The sequence below is a fragment of the Balaenoptera ricei genome, chromosome 15 (assembly GCF_028023285.1).
Source record: "Balaenoptera ricei isolate mBalRic1 chromosome 15, mBalRic1.hap2, whole genome shotgun sequence".
NCBI classification, from domain to species: Eukaryota; Metazoa; Chordata; class Mammalia; order Artiodactyla; family Balaenopteridae; genus Balaenoptera; species Balaenoptera ricei.
In genome coordinates this window covers 39412895-39435021 of record NC_082653.1, presented here as the reverse complement: position 1 = coordinate 39435021, position 22127 = coordinate 39412895, and the positions used below count along the sequence as shown (strand labels likewise).

The 22127-nt window shown below is 37.9% G+C and overlaps 1 long non-coding RNA gene across 1 annotated transcript in view; it reads left to right on the top strand.

Annotated features, from left to right (window-relative positions):
* LOC132349600 (uncharacterized) overlaps window positions 1-22127 on the top strand; it is a 155397-nt gene that overhangs the window by 80637 nt on the left and 52633 nt on the right. Inside the window, exon 2 of the long non-coding RNA XR_009497709.1 lies at window positions 16353-16434. This is a non-coding gene — a long non-coding RNA (uncharacterized LOC132349600). The remainder of the gene's footprint in view (window positions 1-16352; window positions 16435-22127) is intronic.

Here is a 22127-nt window from a genome sequence, read left to right as displayed (position 1 = left end):
TACTTTACAAATTAAAGCCCTTTAGACTTCAAAGGGACCTTCCAGTTGATGCATTTCTTTTTTTTTTTTTTTTTTTTTTTGCAGATCAGGATATAAATCCAGGCAGGTTAGGAGATATCCAGTTCCTCTTAGGAAATATCAGAGGTAGAGCTAAGAACACAGTTCCTGATTCATTGTCTAATGCTTTTCTCCCCACATTCTAAGCTGACTCCTTTGGCCAGCAGTGGTCCATCTGGCAAGGGTATGAAGTCACCTGTAGCAAGGCTTCTTAAGTTCTGTGGTGAAGGACCATTTTCTCCCTCATACCCCTCATGGACTTTGAAAATATTTTTGGTCTAATTATTTTTATTTTAAATATATTTTTTCCAATATTTTTGTTCTATATCCAGTTGAGTACAGTGATCATGCATTTGGATGTCAAGCAGTATCAAATTTCTTAAGGCTTGCTTTCAATTCCTGTACTTCTCTCATGCAGACCAGTAGCACTGGTGTGTGTGTGTATGTGTGTGTGTGTTTAAGTCTTTGAATGTCTGTAAGTTGGATATCATTCTGATACAAGCACAGTGTGTTCTACAGTGGTTTTCTTCTTTAAATTTCTATAGGTATATCTGATGGATTGAGTTTGGGGATAGTCCAAAGGATTTCCCTTTGAAAATGTTTTTAATCCCCTATATGATAGGCGGCACCTAATATAGTCCCTGATGCCCCTCACATCCTGGCATTCAAGCCCTGTTCAGATCCCCAATCCTAGAGTGTGAGCTGGACTTATTAACTCACTTCTAAGGAATAGAATACAGCAGAAGTGATGGGATGTCATTTACAAGACTAGATTATAAAAAGGCTCTGACTTTGGTCATGGGTTCTCTCTCTCTCTCTCTCTTTTTCTCTCCCTCCTCCTCCCTCTCTCCCTCAGATCTTTGCTCTTGGGACAGAAAGATGCCAAGTTGCCAGTAGTCCTAGATATAGACCCACATGAGAAGCAGCTGATGCATCCAGCCAACAGTCAGTGAGGACCTTTTACCAGCACCTGTGTGAGTGAGCTTGGAAGCAGACCTGCATCCATCAAGCCTTGAGATGACAGCACGCCCTGCCAACACCTTAACTCTAGCCTCACGAGAGACCCTGAGCCAGAGGCACCCAGATTAAGTCATGCTTGGATTTCTGACTCAGAGAAACTGTGTGATGATACATATTTGTAGTTTTATGCCACTAGGTTTTCGGGTAATTCATTGTACAGTGATAGATAACTAATAGACCTTGCTATGAGCATAACCAGGTAAAGCTGTAATCAACATCAACAATTAGCATAAATAAGTGTACTTTCTCTTTAGCTCCACAGGTGAAATGTAGTAGAAAAAATGTAACGCCCCATCCACTCTGAATGGGCACAGTGGCTACTCTTCAGGAGCGATGTACCCATCCCCTAGGTGCTGGGAGCAATAGATACTGATAGTCATAGCTTTCCTCCTCATTGGAACTTCCTTCAGCTGTAGGGAATTGTGTCTCCCAAGATCATGCCTAATTAATGCAGGGACACAAGGGTCTGGCCTACTTGCCTCACCTGGGACAACTTAGAAGACAATCCCAGCCCCAGAGCTACCCACAGGGTCAGCTGAGGCCTCTGTTATAACTGCACCATGGGTCAGATTTTCTCTCTGCCCAATCCCCCTTCCTCACAGATCTACCTCCCATCATGTTTCTGGTTGAATTCATTGTCCAGGGCATTGCGTGATGAAATCTTCCTAAGTAAGTCGATATATTTCTCTCAGAAAGCTCTATGGGTTTATTATCTTTCTAGGATAAAACCCAGTTCCACCTTCCTTATCACTATCCACATAACCCTCACCCCCCCCCCCCACGTACTTGTCACTCAAGCTTGTCACGTGTACTGGTTAACTTCACAGAGTTGGGGAAATAAGGGGGACTGGTGGATTTGGTGGCTTCCTGGTTTATAAGAATCCCTGAGCCACTGGCTGGCTGCAGTTTCATTCTCCAGAGCTGTTCTTATAGCTCTAGTCCTATCTGGGCTAGGAGGTCAAGTCGTAACTGAGTCCATGTTTGTATTGGCTGGGCCAAAGAATCCCCCACCAAATTGAACATCACAGGCAGGACTGTGTTGGGCTGAGAAAAAGAAAAGTTGTGGACAAGTTGTTCTTTACTCCCTGAGCCTCCTGCTGTTTCAGCCAGTTGGTCTCTGCCTGCAACTTAAGCAAAGAGCTTTGTTTTGTTTTCTCAAATAGACTTTGTGAGAGACAATGTGAGATCATCTCTCACTTTTTCGACTGAGAATGAGAATAAAATGGAGGTTGGAAGGAATAAATATCTGTTGAACAATACCCACTGAATGCTTACAATAGCCTGAGGACTCCTGAAAATTATCTCCATTCAACAAATGCGGAAATGAAAGTTGAGAAAATGAGTAACTTGGCTAAGGTCCAATGAACTAGGCACCACTAAGAAAAATTACCCAAACCTAATACAAAAGATCACTGCATATTCTTTCAAAATCCTGCAGGAACATTGTCTGATAGGCCCACTCAGGATGATTTAATTCTCTAAGACAGGGGTTGGCAAACTCTGCTCTACCAGCCAAATCTGACCCATAGCATGTTTGTGTAAATAAAGTTTTATTGGAACACAACCCTTTTCATTTGTTTATGTATTGTTTATGACTGTTTTCATGCTACAGTGGTGGAGTTGAGTAGTTGCCACAGATAGCCATTTGGCCCACAAGTCTCAAATATTTACTATCTGGCACTTTACAGAAAAAGTTTTTGACCTCTATTTGCATTACTATTCACTACTAATTAGGGACCAGACTTGAAGTTACTTGTTAAACTCAGAGAGCTTTGTCTGATAGAGATGTAAATGCTTTGTGTGTTAAAAAACAAAACAAAACAAACAAACAAAAAACTCCAAAGTTTTTAGTCTTTTTACCTGTGGGACACTAGCCAGTTTTGCATCTAACCTAACAATTTTATTTCAGCATTCTTTCAGTGTCTGTATATATACTCAATCTCTCAAATTCTCTCTGAACCAGCTTTACCACCTTGCTGGTTCCCTCATTAGTAAGTTAAATAAATTTTTGACTCATGCTCTCTATATATTTTATCAAATTAGTGTTCTTAAGTTTGTGAAAGTTATACTTCGACATAGGCAGACCTGTGATTTGAAAAAAAAAAGTGTCTAATTTTAAAATCCATTTTCATTCTGCTGCCTCCTCATCTACGGAAATTAAAAATTAGATGTGCTGATGAAAGCTTTCACTGTGATGGTTAAGATGGTAGAGCCACAGATCATAAAGATTGTTTCCCATTCACTCAAGTTTGATTCTTTGGCCAAGAGCTCTTATGTAAGTCTAATAAACACATCTTAACAAATAGCTTCATTCAATGGTGATGAAAAAAAAAAAGCAAGTTGCCTTTCAAGCCTCAGCAAGCAAAAATCGATTTGGAAGACAAATCGAATGGCTCAGCTCTTTTTGTTGTTGTTTAATTTTCCGTTCTCAGAACATTACCAGTATCTGCAGTCCTTCCAGTCTCCAGGGTTCACCTGGATGAGATTACATAAAGCCTTTGGGGAAAAACTTCTTTCCAGAAGGTGGCTCTTGTAGGATTTGCTTGTCATTGAACGATGTAAAGAGTTTGGGGAGCAGCAGGTCAGGTGAGCTTTCTCATAGCCTAGTCTCTACCTTTGACTGGCATCAAGTGAGATTTAATTGTCCTCTTCTGTAAAATCAGGCTTACAACCCTTATGTTGCAGACTTGTGAGAAATTGAACAATCTATTCAAATTGCCCACTGTTTAGTAGATGCTCAGTAAGTGTAACTATCATAGATTCTTCCCTCCCATTTAATTGGGCCTCATCATATGTATAAGCTTGCACCATCTTGGTTTAGTCCAGAAGACTGTGAGAACAGATAGAAGTTTAGTAGAAGGTCTAAAATATACTTGAACAGAGGACTTGGGTGCAGTCAGTAGTTTCTCCTATTCTGCCAGGAAGATCTCTTAGGCTGTAGTATTCTCATTCTGTTGATTCTAAGATATTATCCTTGCCTTTGTGTATTGATGCCTAAAATGATCATTTCTATATCTGTGTTCCTGGTGGAGTGAAGTATTATGACAGATCATGAAAACTCTCCCATTCTTGCCTTCCATCCATGGAGTGAATTCTTATGTTCTCTATTGGCAAACACACATCTGTGAGATTTGTCATTCCTGACACAATAAAAATGCTTCCAGATCACCTGCAAATCTCAGCACATGCTCACTTGTGTTTTTTCTGACATGGGAAAGTCTCTTAGAAAACCTCTTCTCTTCTTCCTGTGCCATTTTCTTGTATAGTTTATTGACTTTTCAGTTACTGCCAGGACTTCTTATGTCTACTTTCTGCGGTTCAGAAACCTGACAGCTGGCATCATAGGCAGCTATTTATATATGTTTGCTGTCATCCACTTCAACTTTTCTGTCAAATGTATCATCTAGTGTGTAGCCCACTCTGGGGCATGGTCTCTGCACCACTCAGCAGGAGACCAACAGTCTCAGAGATTTCTTCCTAGGGTGTGCCTCGAATGCCCTATGAGAGGTGAAACTACCTAGAACGCCCAAAATGCATATTTCTATTGGGTAATTGGTTTTACCCTCCAAAGGCTCTCGACGTTTGTTTCCCTAAGGTTTGTAAAATCCATTTTCCAAGAAGAATACTTGTGAATTCCTTCTTGAAATTTCTTCTCAATCAGGAAGGGAGTTTTACATTTTTTTTGATTATGTGCCAGTTGTTTAACATGTTATCTCATTTTATCCCTATACAACCTTGTAAGTTATTATTATCGCCACTTTGTAGGTGAAGAAACAGAAACTCAGAGGGGTTAAGGAACTTACCCTGGATTCTGGCTCATAGGAGGCAAAGCTGGTGTTCAAATCTAGGCGAAAGTCCATAGCCCATGTTTTTACTTCATTGTAGAGCATTGCTTTGCAAATTTAAGTGAGCATAAAAAATCACTTGGAGAACTTGTTAGAATATATATTCCTGCATCCCAATCCGAGAATTTCTGATTCAGTATGGCTAGAGTGAACCCTGAGGATTTGTTCCCTAGTATGTTGATGCTATTGGTCTGTGGACCACACTTTGAGAAGCACTGAGCTAAACCATGTTGTTTTAGCAATACTTTCAACAATCTGACAGCTGACCTCCAAGTCTCCTCAGAACTGAATCCTTAAACTTCCATAATGTGAGTTACATTTGATTATAAATTCAGTAGGGTAAATACCTATTATATAACTGTTGTCCAGTCACTTGACATAATGTTGTTAATAGTATTTTAGAGCTTTAAAGGACCTTGGAGATTGTCTTATTCAACCTCTTCATGTTACAGAAGAGCAAGCATAGATTGCTTAAATTTATTGGAGAAATAAAATTTCTGGTTCACTGAAGTTGTCAGGAACCCAGTTGATGGTTATTCAGCTCATCCATTTCTGGCCGACTGAATTATCTCAAAACCAAAGCAGTTTGGGCCAGTTTGTGATTAGAGCCCACCTTCCTATAGTTTCAGCAAGTGGATGTTTGTGAATCCAGCCTTTTCATTCATATACCAAGCAGAGAAGGTATGTGGCCTGGGATGGCAGTTCTTTCAGAAACTGGTCATGGAATCTCTTTGATTGGTGTATGTGGGAAGAGGTAGGTGCATCCATACAAGCTATGGGGAGTTTTATTGTGTTTTTCCTGAACCTGATCCAGAGATCCTGACTCAGCCAGAATTTCCCATCACTGGTTGCTTTAAAGTAACCCTGCCCTAGTGTTTCACTTGCCCATAGTTCCTCTGTACTTTCTCTTATCTAGAACTTCTAAATTATATACAAGCAGGTCAAGAAAGCCTTTTTCATATTCCTTCATTTCTAAATACAGAATAAGAAACTTTTTTTCATGGATGAGCTCATTTTAATGGGGTTTGCTCTTGTTAGTTATGCATCCTAGTGTCAAAAGTTTTCTTCTAGGTGTTTGGGGAGTGGAGGCTATAGTAGGGCTGATCTGACATTAAACTGGGAGTAGAAGGAGATTGAGTCTAGTTAAAGGGTTAATGAGGCTCATTAACAAATGTCAAAACTGGGGAGATGCCTCACTGGGGAGTATGGATGAGATTTTGTTTTTTGATTGCAGTGATCCTCATGGATGAGAAGGAGGTTGTACAGAGAAATGAAACATAATTTTACAGTGGAATGGAAGCTTTTCATCCACAGTCAAATTATGATTGTGAGATGACCACTAAGAAATTTTAACAGTGGAAGCCTTCAAACAGAACTAAGGGACAAGGGCTTTGGGGTGAGAAGGACATATTTTTATTGTATAACTTTTGGAAACTATTTGTATTTTTTATTATATAAACGCATTACTTTTCCCAATGAAAGAAAACCAAATGTTTATTTTCACAGTGGTGTAACCATAGTGGCAATAGAGTGTGACAAGGGACTGAATAGTTAGCCCCAAAGAGAGATTGTTGGTGACAAATAGAAAGTAAAGTGCCCAGTAGTGATATTCATAGCCCTAAAATCCTTCATAGCATCTTAAATTTTGCCTTATGGGAGCACATTGCTTCCAGGGATATCAGCTACTATGACTGAAATCCAAACATGCATGAGGCTCCAGTTTTAGAAAATATAACACATTCTCATACAAAAAGGTGATTGAGATAATATCCAGAAATACATGCTACTTCCACAGGTCAGAGAAAAGGGGCCTCAAATCTAAGAGGCAGCCTCATAATGATTGTGGAAGCAACATGAAGGAGGCAGAGTTTAACAATTTCCCGAAGACTCCGTGGGGTGTCAGAATATGTGGGTGGAGGGAAGCAAGCCCTTGAGGGCGTCGACCCCCACTCAGGATGTGCAAGAATAAGATGGCGGCGTGGATTCCCCTTTGGCTACATTGGCAAACACCAATTGATAGATTTCTTGGGGCTAAATTTACATTTTGTAGGAGGGACTTGAATGTTAGTGAGGAAATTTGCAAGGAACTATGCATATAGTTTCGGTCAGGGGAATGCCATGACCAGGGCAATATTTTTACATTGATTATATTTTCTCCTGTTCGCAGAAGAGCTTGGAGGAAAAGCAAGTGGCAACTGGGAGGGGAATTCCTGTCTCCATAGCAGTGATTAGCACATTTATTTGGGGGGACATCTGGAGAAGATGAAAGGGAAAGGGGGGGCATTCCAGGTTTCTAGATCCTGACTCAGTAGCAGCAGCAATGGTTCGACTTGCCTACTGTACTGGACTTCCATTTGACACGTCATTTGAGGAAAGCATTGTTCCCCTAAAAGAGGTTTTAAATTCATTGTCTGAGTGTGAGCCCACCAGGGTCTGACCTGGGCTGGAAATAGGGCGCTGGACAGAGAGATGGGTATGGAGGGCATGGAGGAAACATGAGCACTTGGAAGGAATTTGTGAGTGACTGAACATGCCTACAGGAGAAGGAGCTATAAAATATGACTCCAAGGATTTGTGCCATGGTCATTTGGTGACAGTTTTATCTGTATAGAATTTCTTCGACATTAGAACATCCAGCATAAATGACTTCCAGGAATTTTAGAACCTGAAATGAAGCCTGGAAGAAGCAAGTGGGTGAAAGATGTAATTTGGAAATCTTGAGTAGGGAAGATTGTGAAGACATGGGAAATGGTTTTCAGATGTGTTTTTCAGAGACTGTGAATGAGAAGCTAACAATAATTACAGTAGTTGCAATACATTGAGCACATATGCTCTGCATTATAAATGGTTTATTTTATTTGATCATCAGCACTTTAGGATGTGCATATTACTATCTTGATTTTATAGCTCAGAAACTGTGACACAGAAACATACAAAATAATGTCCAGAACTACAGAGCCATTGAGTCAGAGTCCTAGGATTTGGACCCACTAGTCTGTCTCCAGTGCATGTATTCTCTCAGAGGATGGGTGTGAGATTTTAATATGACATGATAAAGTGGCCTAAAAAGATCAAGAACTTGGGCAATGAAGCAGAAGGCAATCAAGGCATTTGGAAACTTTCATAGCAGGACCATTTGCAATAGCGAGAAATTGGACACAACCTAAGTGTTTATCAGTTAAAGACTGGCAAAATGAAATATGGCTCATACATTCAATGGAGTACTATGCAGTAATAATAAAAAGATGAGGTATGTCTGTATTATTGAACTAGATAGATGTGGTTGGCATATTGATGAGTGAAATAGCAAGTGACAAAACATGTCCTTTTGTATAATACCACTTATGTAAATTATATAGACATTGTCTGTTTAAGCCTAGAAACGTATCTAGGAAGATGATCTTTAAAATATTGAAAATGGTTAACTCGTTAATAGAGTGATGATGAGAGGAATTTGGATGCTTTTTACTTTCTTTTTATTTCTTCCTGTATTGCACGAATTTTCTAAAATCACTACAAATTAGCTGAGTAATAAAAGATAAACAATAGTCTATTTTCGCTTTAAAGCAGAAATAAGAATGGTCACATGCATAAATGTTTTAAGGAACATAAAGACTGAAGGGAAAAATGAAATTTGGTTTCACTTCAAATATTGTTTATTCTTCTCCAGTGAGATGGGACCAGTCAGCCACTCATTTCCTCTATTCTCCACTTCTTTTTTCTATGAAAAATAGCAATAAAATTTAAAACACAATCCTTTGCATAGGAAGACCAGAATACAAATGATCTTGGTACTTGTTAAAGGACACTTGTGATGGAATTCATGAGTCAGAGACTACAACCTCCCCCATTCAGAAAATTGTGTTCCCATTCAGATCATTCAACTTTCCACGCTGAAACTTCTGTCTGTTTTATCTGTGTGTGTGTGTGTGTGTGAATTTGTTCTGCTTTTGGTCACAGCTCATATAAAGACAGGATCGCCCATCACCTTGTTATCATCAAATATGTCTTCCTGGGGCTTCCCTGGTGGCGCAGTGGTTTGGAGTCTGCCTGCTAATGCAGGGGACACGGGTTCGAGCCCTGGTCTGGGAGGATCCCACATGCCGCGGAGCAGCTGGGCCCGTGAGCCACAACTACTGAACCTGCGCGTCTGGAGCCTGTGCTCCGCAACAAGAGAGGCCGTGATAGTGAGAGACCCGCGCACCGCGATGAAGAGTGGCCCCCACTTGCTGCAACTAGAGAAGGTCCTCGCACAGAAACGAAGACCCAACACAGCCAAAAATAAATAAATAAAAATAAATTTAAAAAAATACCTTGGCTAGTTTAACAAACCACAGTACCAATTATCTGGCAATTCAGATCTTACACAATCAGCATTCATCAGTGGAAAGGCTCGTCTGGAGACAGAATCTGGAAGAACAAGGGGAAGCAGCAGAGAAACACATGAAAAAAAAAAAAAAAGTCTTCCTGCCTCAAAAGCGACTTTGCCAGCTCTGTTTATGAAAATAAACCCGTGTACACAGAACTTTCACACATTTCACTTCTGAGCCAAATGCTATTTTGTGCTTGCATTCCTAATTAAGTTAGAGTTTAGATGTCTATAGAGCTCATGGATTAATACCATCAGAGAAAATCTTAAAAATCTCCTTCAACTGTGGTGTAAGTCAGAGGATTTATACAAAAATCATATGATATCATTTATATGTGGAATCTAAAAAAAAGGGTACAAATCTGCCTATTTATAAAGCAGAAATAGAGTCACAGATGTAGAAAACAAACTTATGGTTACCGGGGGATAAGGGGGAGGGGGAGGGATAAACTGGGAATTTGGGATTGGTATATATACAATAATATATATAAAATAGATAACTAATAAGGACCTACTGTATAGCACAGGTAACTCTATTCAATACTCTGTAATGGCCTTTATGGGAAAAGAACCTAAAAAAGAAAGGATATAACGTACATATATAACTGATTCACTTTGCTGTACACATGAAACTAACACAACCTTGTAAATCAACTATATTCCAATAAAAATTTTTAAAAATTCCAATGTCAACCAAATTGAAAAAAAAATAAAGTGTAAGCACCTTTTGCTACACATGCCTTCAAACCCATATACTACCACTGCAAAAAAATTTTTTATAGCAATTGCAGAACATTAGATGAAAGCCTTTAACGTCTCAAGGAAGTGTCATCATTGCAAGCTAAGACCAAACAGCATATTAACAGCACAGATAAAAATCATTTTTAGACTAATGAATCCCCCTTGATTTCACTTTTCTTATTACTGTGTTTTAATCTTGAAAGCTATTATTATCAGCTTGACTGGATTAAATTATTTCATAAGTAGCTTTCATGTAAACAGGTTCAAAGGAAGCTAACTTAGTAACCAGCTTTCCAGTTTTAAGAGAAGGGGAGGTCACACCATAGCTGAGGGAGGTAATTTGTCTCAGGAGGGAAAACATTTGAGTATTTGAGCCTGATGTTTTTTTAGGCCAAAAAAGTAGAAGGATTTTCAGCAGACCCCAGAGCCATCACTTGTTTTGAACTATGGGAAAGAAGTTCATCTATCAGGTCTGTTATCCTACTTGTCAACTTTCTATATATTTACTGCGTATTTCACATGGTATAACTTTACCACTGTTCATAAATAGACTGTGTTGTAGCTCCCTGGAGAGCACACTGTCTTTTTCTTTTACGTAACCTCATTCCTGGTGTCTTTTCTCTTCTATTAGGCTTGATGAGCTTTTAGGACATATGAATAGAACTTGTAGGAATGGCAGGTAGGCTGACAAGCTTGACTAAGTCATTCAATAATTTCGCTAGCATCACTGACACTGTGAAGTAAGGTCCCTGTTTATACTCACACGTTGACCTTTGCTTTCATATTTTTGGTACTCACTTTTATTTAAAGTTGGCTATTCTTGAGCATATTTGGAAAAAGAGCATGGTATACCTTATGTCTAACTCTTGGTTAATAAAGGACTTTCATGGAATTTGGCATTGGGATTGAATTTACAGAACCAAATGGCCATATTGAACATAATGTCTCCATGAGGTTACCTGACTAATCTGTGGTCTGTGTTGCTGGATGTGATGTTTCAGGGAAATGGCCTCATGTTCCAGGGCTCCTTAGTCTAACACTGGACTTTCTTGGCTTTGGTAATCACAGCTCTTTCTTGGGTGTGGTGATGGTGGTCAGAGACTACTCACCTTCTCAGCCGTAGGCTGTGCCACTGTGTCCTCCATATTCTGCTCAACTGCTGGAGAGTGTTGAGCATTTCCGTGACTTTCCTGACGCCCAGAATGAGTCAATGAGCACTTTCCCATTTCTCTCATGTTATCTACCCTTTTTGTTCCATTCTACTCTGAATGGACAAACACACACTCGCATACATACATTTACAGGCACATGTCCCTTTAATAGATGATGAATTTTTTTATCACAGTCTGATGTTTGACATTTGCTAATTTTAGGGCCAACATTTTAAGCCACTTCAAATACTTTCTGAGCTATTGTCTAGCAGCAACATTAAGGAGAACATTATCGTTTTTGGAGAGATACTGTGAGCCAGGCCTGGAGATATATACTTCATATACACTATCTTAATTCTTTTTTTTTTTTTGATCTGTGACTTTATTTTTTTAAATTTATTATTTATTTTTGGCTGTGCTGGGTCTTAGTTGTGGCACATGGGATATTTAGTTGCAGCATGCGGACTCTTAGTTGCAGCATGATAACTCTTAGTTGTGGCATGCGGGCTTCTTAGTTACGACATGCATGCGGGATCTAGTTCCCCAATCAGAGATGGAACCCAGGCCCCCTGAATTGGGAGCACAGAGTCTTACCCACTGGACCACCAGGGAAGTCCCGTATCTTAATTAATTCTTACATAGGCATTGAACATTAGATGCCACCAGCTCTATTTTATACAGGTAGTTCAGAAAGGACTTTGTCCCAGAGTACATAGCTAAAGGGTGATAGAACCAGGACTGTCCACCTCCAAAGCCTTGATCATTTGCACTTGACAACAATATAGCTTATCTCCGCATTGTTTTTTAAACTTTGAAAATTGAATTCTTGAAGGGATTAGAAGTTGTCAAGAAGGAATGGAGAACTGGTAACCTCTACCATACTCTCTATCATTTGATCCATCACTCCCTCAGACCTTCCTCCATCAGCCCGTACTTTCCCATCTCCAAATCTTCCTCCTTTCTTTCCTCCCTCCCCCCAAAACATCTTTCCCTTCCTCCATCAACCACCTTCCTTCCATCACTCCCTTCTTTTCTCTTTCCCTCCCTTCCATCTCCTCTCCTTCCTAGCCTCCTCCACTGCTCCCTCCTCCCTCCAGGGCTCCGTCTCCCTAATTCTTCATCTAACACACACTTAATTTACAGAGGACTTAAAATGTGCCAGGAAGTGTGCTTTATTTATTACATGGATAAACTTATTTAACTATCACAACAACTTTTGCTCTAATACGTGTTTGGAAATTGACCCTCAAAGAGATTAGGTAACAAGCCCAAAGCCATACAGTGAGTGAGTGTTAAAGCCAGAATTTGAATCTCAGCAATTTGACTCTTGATCCCTCAATCTGAACACTATGCTCTACTTTAAAAAAGGTTTCATTTTACTAGGTAGAAGTAAAATAAATGCAAATTAAAACAATCAGGTATTGTTTAAACTATGATATTTGACACTGGCAATTGTGCAATGATTCAGAAATCCTTACATTATGGGGAATGCAGCTTGCACAGTATTTCTGGAAAAAATTTTATATCAAGAACATGTTAAAACTCCATATGGCTTGGCCCAGTCTTTCTTCTAGGAATTTATTCTGACAAACCAGTAAAAAACATATCCATAAAGATTTGTCTGTAGAAACACTGTTTTGAGCAGGAGAAACAAGAGAAGGCAATGTAAATGTTTAGCAATGAAGTAAATCATTAAATAAAATATTGTAAGTCCAAATCTTGAAATGCAGTGTAATCATTAAAATAATACAGTTTTTAACCTTTTGGCTGTGATATATAGCATACTTACCAAAAAGTCCACCAAAACATACAATTTAATAAATTATTGTAAAGAAAATACCTATGTATATTTCATTATGCAGATTATGAAATGGCCAACATTGTGGAAGTCTCCCACTTTCCTGATCACCGCTTCTTCTGACCTTATTATCATCACCCCCTTGCTATCTAAGGATGCAACCCTAAGCAAGGTAGCTTAATTGTTCTTGTTGTTGAGCCCTAATAAATGGGATCCAGTCTGTAGGTATTCTATTGTGTCTGGCTTTTTTCAGTCACTCTGTTTATCCGTTCTACCGATGATGCAATTTGGATTATTTCCAAGTTTCAGGCTATTAAAAACAAAACAAAGCTACTATAAATATTCATGAACTTCTGTCCCTGTGTACATAAGTACACAATTTTATATCCTTATTGCTCCCTATACCAATGGCATTACTTGGTCATAAGGCCTATATATCTTCAACTAGAACTCATGCCAACAATCTATTTTCCAAAGTGACTGCAACAATTTATTCTCTTACCAGCAGCGTTTGAAAGTTTCTATTGCTCCCTTCTCTCACAAGTCTGCATACTGTTATTGAGGATCGATTTAAATCTTTTGGCTCTTAGGTTGTCTTTCTTTTCCTTATTAGTTTATACATGCTCTTTATCTATCCTCAAGACAAGTCATTTTGGCTGTATGTGTTGAAACATCTCCCACGTGTGATTTGTCTTTCTACTCTCTTAATGGTGACTTTGGATTAACCACAGTTGTTCATGTACAACTTATCAATCTTTTTTTTTCTTATCTTAAAATTTTTTCCCTTCCTCATTGTCAGGAAAATAATATCTTGTTTTCTAAAATCTCTATTTTGTTTTTGTTTTGTTTTTTCATTTAGGACTACACACCAATTTAATATGATTTTTAAGAATAATGTGAAGTAGGGGTTCCAAATCATTTTTCCCCTGTAGTATCCATTTGTCCCATGACTGCCATTAAAAAGATACTTCCTTACTACTCTACAGTGCCACCTTTTATAAATCAAGTGTGTTTTCAGTTTTGCATCATTGGCCTATTTATCTATCCCAGTCTTAAACCAAACACTACCCTTAACTCTACTACAAACCCAACCCTAAGACAAACATTAAACCTAGTCCTAACTTTGACTCTAACCCAAATCCCAACACTAATAATCCTCACCATAAACCTAATATTAGTTCTGGTGCCAACTCTAACCCTAAAACTAATGTTAACCCTAATCTTAAATCTAACACTAATCCAAATTAAACCTAATCCAAATAGTAACCCTACATCTAAAAGCTAACCCTTAACTTAAAAATAAGCATAGAGCTATTCCTAACTTCTGGCCTATACCTAACACTTACCTTAACCCTAAATCTAACCACAAACTTAACTCCAATATTCTGAAATTTTCTTTGTAGTCCCATATAAGGTCAATTTTTATAAATGCCCCATGTAGATTGAAAGGAATATGTACTTGGCAGTTGTTGGGTGCTGTGTTCCACACATGGCTATTAGGTCAAGTTCATTAAACAAATTGTTCAAATCTTCCCTTTTAATTTTATTAATGTTTGCCTGCTTTTTCTATTGGAGAAAGATGTGTTAAAATTGCCTATGTATGATGACTTTTATCCCTGCAGTGTTCATTTATCCTATTTCTGGTAAAAATTTGCTTACTCAACTTTCTATAATTTTCAGCCAGTGTGTGTGGGTGTCTGTATGTGTGTGTATGTATGTATGTTTGGAGGTAGGGAAGTGAAGCAGAGGAAGGAAGAGTTTCTCACTCTCTTGAAATCATCACCCAGCATGTGAATAAGCTTGGGCTAGCCAAATGAATGATGAGATCACATGGAACAGAGCTGAGGTTATCCATCCTAAATGTCCATCAACAGACAAATGGATAAAGAAGGTGTGGTATATATATATATATATATATATATATATATATATATATATATATATATATATACACAATGGAATATTACTCAGCCACATAAAAGAATGAGGTAATGCCATTTGCAGCAACATGGATGGACCCAGAGATTATCATACTAAGCGAAGTAAGTCAGAAAGAGAAGGACAAATACTATATGATATCACTTATATGTGGAATCTAAAATACGACACAAATGAACATATCTACGAAACAGAAACAGACTCACAGACATAGAGAACAGACTTGTGGTTGCCAAGGGGGAGGGGGTGGGGGAATGAAAAATTGGGAGTTTGGGATTAACAGATGCAAATTAATATATATAGATTGGATAAACAACAAGGTCCTACTGTATAGCACAAGGAACTATACTCAATATCCTGTGATAAAGTGTAATGGAAAAGAATACTTAAAAGAATATATATATATGTATAATTGAGTCACTTTGCTGTACAGCAGAACTTAACACAACACTGTAAATCAACTATACTTCAATAAAAAATAAAAGAGCTGAGGTTATCCATGACTGCCCAGCCACAAAGCAGTCACCAAACAGTAAGAGAGCCCCACCAATATCAGCCAAATTGTTTTCCTGGCCCATAGCTGAGTGCACATGCATGAGGAAGCCCAGGTGAGGTCAGCCCAAACTGACAATCAACCCAATCATGAGCAATGATAAATGCTTATTGTTTTTAGTCACAGAATTTTGGGATGGTTTGTGATGCAGCATTGCTAACTCCTGTATCGTTCATAACCCAACATAAAATACCACATTCCTGGTATTTTAAATAGAATTCACACATTTCAGGGATGGGTGGGTTCCTCACAAATGTATTTACATTTTCAAATCTTCCTGCCTAACAGTGTCCATCAAAGGGTGGGCTTTCTCCAATTTCACCCTGAAAACTTAAAGTTATTTGGTCACCCACTTCAGAAAACAACCACCCAATCTAAGTCACTGTTACCATACTCGAACTTCTATTCAAAGTCCTAGCTTAGAAAAATTCTATCTCATGGTACAGGGGTTGAAGGCTATTTCGTACAGATCTCAAAATTCTTGAAGAACACAATTTCACATCTCAGCTTTCACTCTTGTCATATTCTGATATTACATATGTTTTCTGGAGATAAATCTCTCCCTTTTAAACTCACGCAATACCCCCACAAATCAGGAGCCATGTGCTTTATTGTGTGGTAGTAATATTTTAAAATATGTATTCATAAAAAATACTAAGAAAAAGAAGAAAAAGAAACTCAGTTAAATATTTAATGTCACTTCTAACAGTTGTTTCCATTTCTTGGAAAAACTCCTAGTATAATAAATGAAGCAAACATTTCCATCATAAGTACATTTATTATTTCCACATGGTGTATGTGTAAGTAGTATGTGCAATTAGGTTTGCTTTCAAATTAGAATTGCTTTAAATCTCACACAGAGTCATTTCTCTTTCATCAGGGGGCCCTGCCAGCCAGGATTTTCTCACGGAAACTGGGGAGACCCAAAGCAACTCTACAATTGTGCTCCATGGAGAATAAAGGTCATATCTTTGGTACTTTAATAGCTTCTTTTATTTTTTTAAAACCATAAAGGAATGTGTGTGTGTCAGATTCAGTGGGTTTCTATGTCCTTGCCCGTCCATCTTTCTAAGTTGCCTTAGTCCTTGATGGGTACGTCTCTTGTCCCTGTAGTGTTTACCCACCTAGAACCTATTTGTGCAAGGTGCCATGGGTAGATTGTCACACGATAAATGTCATTGTCTCATGTCCCTGCCTCCCAGTGAGTGAGCAGATCTAACGATCTTCACTCTGTAGCCACACTCTGGTGGTCAAGAACGCTAGCTTCAAATTACACAAGCAGTCGTTTGAACACTTGCTTTGTGACCATGGAGTTACTCAACTTAATTTTTTTTAATCTGCAAAGGAGGTAATAATGCCTGCGTGGCAAGATCATTCTGAAAATAAAAAATAATACTTTTAAACTAGTGGTAAACCTAGTTAAAAGTCATTGCTTTTATTAGCAATAGTAGTGTTAGTATAGGGAAACCATTTTTTTACAGTAAAATATCAAAAAGATATAAATTGCCTAGGCCACCCTTTGAAATCTGTTACTTTACTAAGTTGGTTAACTCTGCAGCCAGGGAAAGAAAGTGCACTGTAGAGGTAACAATACACCCGAGGTTCTGGAATAAATTTACCATGGTGGAAACTCTCTCTTTTAACAACTTTGCCAAACTTCTCACTAGAGATGCCCATCCTCCTCATCATTTCTTTTCAACTTCTATTTATTCTGCAGACACATGCTTCCATTGCTCTACTTAACCTGCAGACATTATAAATGTTACCCAAATTGCCAAGCACAATAGATGTGTTCTATTTTTGTACCTAAACTCTCCATATTTGACAGCTGACCACTACTAATTTTTCACCATTTTAACCGTCTTTAAGTGTACAGTTTAGTGACATTAAGCACATTTACATTGTTGTGCAATCATCACCACTATTTGTCTCTGGAACTTTTTTCATCTCAGAAAACTGAAACTGTACCTATTAAACAATAACCCCTCTTTTGCCCCTCCATCAAGTCACTGGCAACTACCATTCTAATTTCTGTCTCTGTGAATTTGACTACTCTTGGTACCTCACGTAAGTAGAATCATGTAGTATCTGTCCTTTTGTGATTAGCTAATTTAGCTTAGCCTAATGTCTTCAAGTTTCATCCATGTTGTAGCATGTGTCAGAATCTCATTCCTCTTTAAGACTAAATAGTGTTCCACTGTATGTATATACCACATTTGATTTATCCATTTATCTGTTGAGGATGCTTGAGTTCTTTCTACCTTTTTGGCTATTATGAATAAGGCTACTATGAACATGGGTCTACTAATGTCTATTTAATTTCCTGCTTATAATTCTTTCGAGTACATACTTAGTAGTGGAACTGCAGGATCATATGATAATTCTATTTTCAATTTTTTGAGAAACTGCTATACAGTTTTCAGTAGCAGCTGCAGCATCTTACACTCCCACTGGAAGTATACAAGTATTCAAATTTATCTACATCTTTGCCAACACTTACTATGTTTTTTAATGATAGTCATTCTAATGGGTGTGAAGTACTATCTCATTGTGGTTTTTATTTTCATTTCCTTAGCGATTAGTGATGTTAAGCATATTTTCATGCAACTGTTTGCCATTAGTATGTCTTCTTTGGAGAAATGTCTATTCAACTTCTTCCCTTTTAAAATTATTTGTTTTTTGTTGTTGGTGTTGTTGAGCTGTAGGAATTTTTTATGTATTCTGAGTGTTAAACCCCTATAAGGTATATGATCTGTAAATATTTTCTCCCATTCTGTGGATTGCCCTTTTACTCTGTTGATAGTTTCTTTTGATGCACAAAACTTTAATTTTGATACAGTCTAATTTATTTATTTATTTATTTATTTATTTTTGCTGCCTGTGCTTTTGGTGTCATATCCAAGAAATCATTGTCAAATCCAATGTCATCAAACTTTCCCCCTATGTTTCCTTCAAAGAGTCTTACAGTTTTAGTTCTTACATTTAGATCTTTGATCCTTTTCGAGTTGTTTTCTGTATATGGTGTAAGATAAGGATCCAACTTCATTCTTTTGAATGTTTTGTTGAAAAGACTGTCCTAACTCATTGAATGGTCTTGACATTTTTGTTGAAGATCTTTTGACCATATATGTAAGGGTCTATTTCTGTCTTGCTATATCCATTTTTGAAGGTGGGATATTGAAGTCTTCTGTTATTATTTTACAGCTGTCTATTTCTCCCTTCAAGTCTATCAATGTTAGCTTCATGTATTTTGGAACAATGATGTTTGCTGCATATATATTTTCAATCTTCTTAAATTTGTTAAGACTTCTTTTGTACCCTAACATATTATCTACCCTGGAGAATGCTCCATATGTATTTGAGAAGAATTTGTATTCTGCTACTGTTGAATGGAATGCTCTGTATATGTCTGTTAGGTCAATTTGTTCTAAAGTATAATTCAATTTCAATGTTTCTTTAATGATTTTCTGTCTGGATGACCTATCCATTGTTGAAACTGGGATATTAAAGTCCCCTACTGTTATTGTATTATTGTCTATTTCGTCCTTCAGATATGTTAATATTTGCTTAATATATTTAGGTGCTCTCACCCTGGGTACAGTTGTTACATACTCTTGATGAATTAATTAGCATTATATAATGACCTACTTTGTCCCTTGTTACAGTTTTTGACTTAATGTCTATTTTGTCTGATATAACTATAACCCACCCTGCTCCCTTTGGCTTGCATGAAATATCTTTTTCAATCCCTTCACTTTTTTCTCTTTTTTTAATTAATTTATTTATTTATTTATTTTTGGGTGCGTTGGGTCTTCGTTTCTGTGCGAGGGTTTTCTCCAGTTGCCGCAAGCGGGGGCCACTCCTCATCGCGGTGCACCGGCCTCCCACCATCGCGGCCTCTCTTGTTGCGGAGCACAGGCTCCAGAAGTGCAGGCTCAGCAATTGTGGCTCACGGGTCCAGTCGCTCCACGGCATGTGGGATCCTCCCAGACCAGGGCTTGAACCTGCGTCCCCTGCACTGGCAGGTGGACTCTCAACCACTGCACCACCAGGGAAGCCCAATCCCTTCACTTTTAACCTATGTGAATTCTTAAAGCTGAGTGAATCTCTTGTAGGTAACACATAATTGGATCTTGTTGTTTTACCTATTTAGCCGTTTTATGCCTCTTGTTTGGAGAATTTAATCCCTTCACATTTAAAGTAATTATGGGAGGTAAGGACTTGCTAATGCCATCTTGTTTTCTGGCTATTTTGTAATTCTTTTGTTACTTTCTTCTTCTCTCACTGTCTTCCTTTGTGAACTGCTGATTTTCTGTAGTGGTATGCTTTGATTCACTTCTCTTTATCTTCTGTGTATATTTTGTAGGTTTTTGCTTTGTGGTTCCCATGAGGCTTACATAAAACATATTTATAACAGTGTATTTTTAGCTGATAACAACTTAACTTCAATCAAATACCAAAACTCTAACCTTATACTGCCCCTCCCCACATTTTATGTTTTTGATGCCAAAATTTATACCTTTTTATATTATATATTCATTAATAAATTACTGTTACTATAGTTAGGCTTTATACTTCTGTCTTTTAGCCTTTATACTACAGTTAAGTAACTAACATACCACCATATCACAATATTAGAGTATTGTGAATTTGACTATCTACTCATCTTTACCAGTGTATTTTATATGTTCATATGGTTTTATGTTATCAATTAGTATCCTTTTATTTCAGCTTGAATAACTCCTTTCAGCATTTCTTGTAAGGCAAGACAAGTGGTAATGAACTTTTGTTCACCTGGGAAAGTCTTTATCTCACCTTCATTTCTGAAGGACAAATTTGCTGAATAAAGTATTCTTGGTTGGCTTTTTTATTCTATGAGTACTTTGAACATGTAATCCCACTCTCTCCTGGACTGGACTGCAAGATTTCTGCTGATAAATTCAGTGATAGCCTATGGGAGTTTCCTTTTATGTGAGAAACTTTTTTTCTCTTGCTGTTTTTAAGATTTTCTCTTTGTCTCTGATTTTAGACAGTTTCATTATAATGTATGCTGGAGAAGATCCTTTTGGGTTGACTCTTCTGGGGGACTTATGAGCTTTATGAACTTGGATTTTCAAATCTTTCCCCAGATTTGGGAAGTTCTCAGCCATCATTTCTTGAAAGAAACTTTCTGCCCCTTTCTCCTTCTCTTCTGTTCTGAGACTCCAATAATTGTAGATTGTTTCTCTTTATGATAGCTCATAATTCACAGAGGCTTTCTTCACTCTGTTTCATTATTTTTTTTCCTGGACTAGGAAATGACAGGTCAAATAAAAATAGCTTAATATGACAAATATCCATCTATTCAATGATTAGCTTCATTATATTGATGGATATTGCTCAAGTCTGAAATCCTGGAGTCACTCTTGACCCCTGTCTTTCCCATACTTGACATCTAATCCAGCAAGGACCCTTATTGGCTTTACATCAAAAATAGATTCAAAACGTAGTAAATTTTTTCCATTACCATTTCTACCACTCTGATCCAAGCCACAGTCATCTCTCATCTAGATTATTCAAACAGTGTCTTAGGTGATTGATTTGCTTTCATTCTTGTTTATTCTCAACACAGTGGCCAGAGCGGACTTTTTAAAACGTTAGTCAGTTGATGTCACTCTCTGTTCAAAACCCTCCAATGGATTCATGTTTTACTTGGAGCAAAAGTGAAAGGCCTTAACTTGCTCTGACCACTCTCCTCCTATAATTATCCCTCTGAACATGCCTCTTGCCACCTTCCCTCTTACTCTTCCTACCCCTATCACATTGGCCTCCTTTTTGTTCTTGGAAAAAAGCAGACACGTCCCCTGCCTTAGGGCCTTGGTACTGACTGTTCATTCAGCTAAAAATGCTTTTCCGCAGATATCTTTACAACTAACCCTCTCCCTTTCTTCATGCTTCTGCCCAAAATTTGCTGCTCAATGAGACCTACTATTTAAAATTGCAATCTGCGCCTTCCCAGACCTCCTTCCCATCACACCCTTAGTCATGGTTTTTCTTTTATTCATAGCACCCCATTCTAACATCCTATGTCAAAACTACCCAATGTGTGGTCCTCTGACTAACAATGTCAGCATCACCTGGGAACTTGTTAGAAATGCAAATTCTCAGGGTCCACTCTAGACCTGCTGAATCAGAATTACCAGGGTGGAGCACAGGGATCTATGTTTTCATAAACCATCTAGATTCTTATGTATGGTTAAGTCTGAGAAGTATTGTTTTATGTTCCTAGCTTATTTATCACATTTATTATTCACTGCCTCCCCTGATAGAATGTAGGCTCCATAAAGGCAGTGTTCCCTGGGTATTTCATTCACTACGTTTTTGTGCCTTTAGAACAGATCTGACACATAAGAGGTACTCAATAAATAGTTGTCAAATGAACAAATTCTGTAGTACTTAATTTGAGAGAAAATACTGTTAATATTTTTAAAGTCAGGTTTTGAGTATAATTTACATAGAGTAAAATTTATTCTTCTTAGGGAGCAATTCTGTGAGTTTGACAAATGCTTATATTTGTATAACCACCACCACAATTAAGACATGGAACTGTCCATCACCCCCAAATATTCCCTTGTGCCCCTTTGAAATCAAATACCACTCACCCCACACACACAGC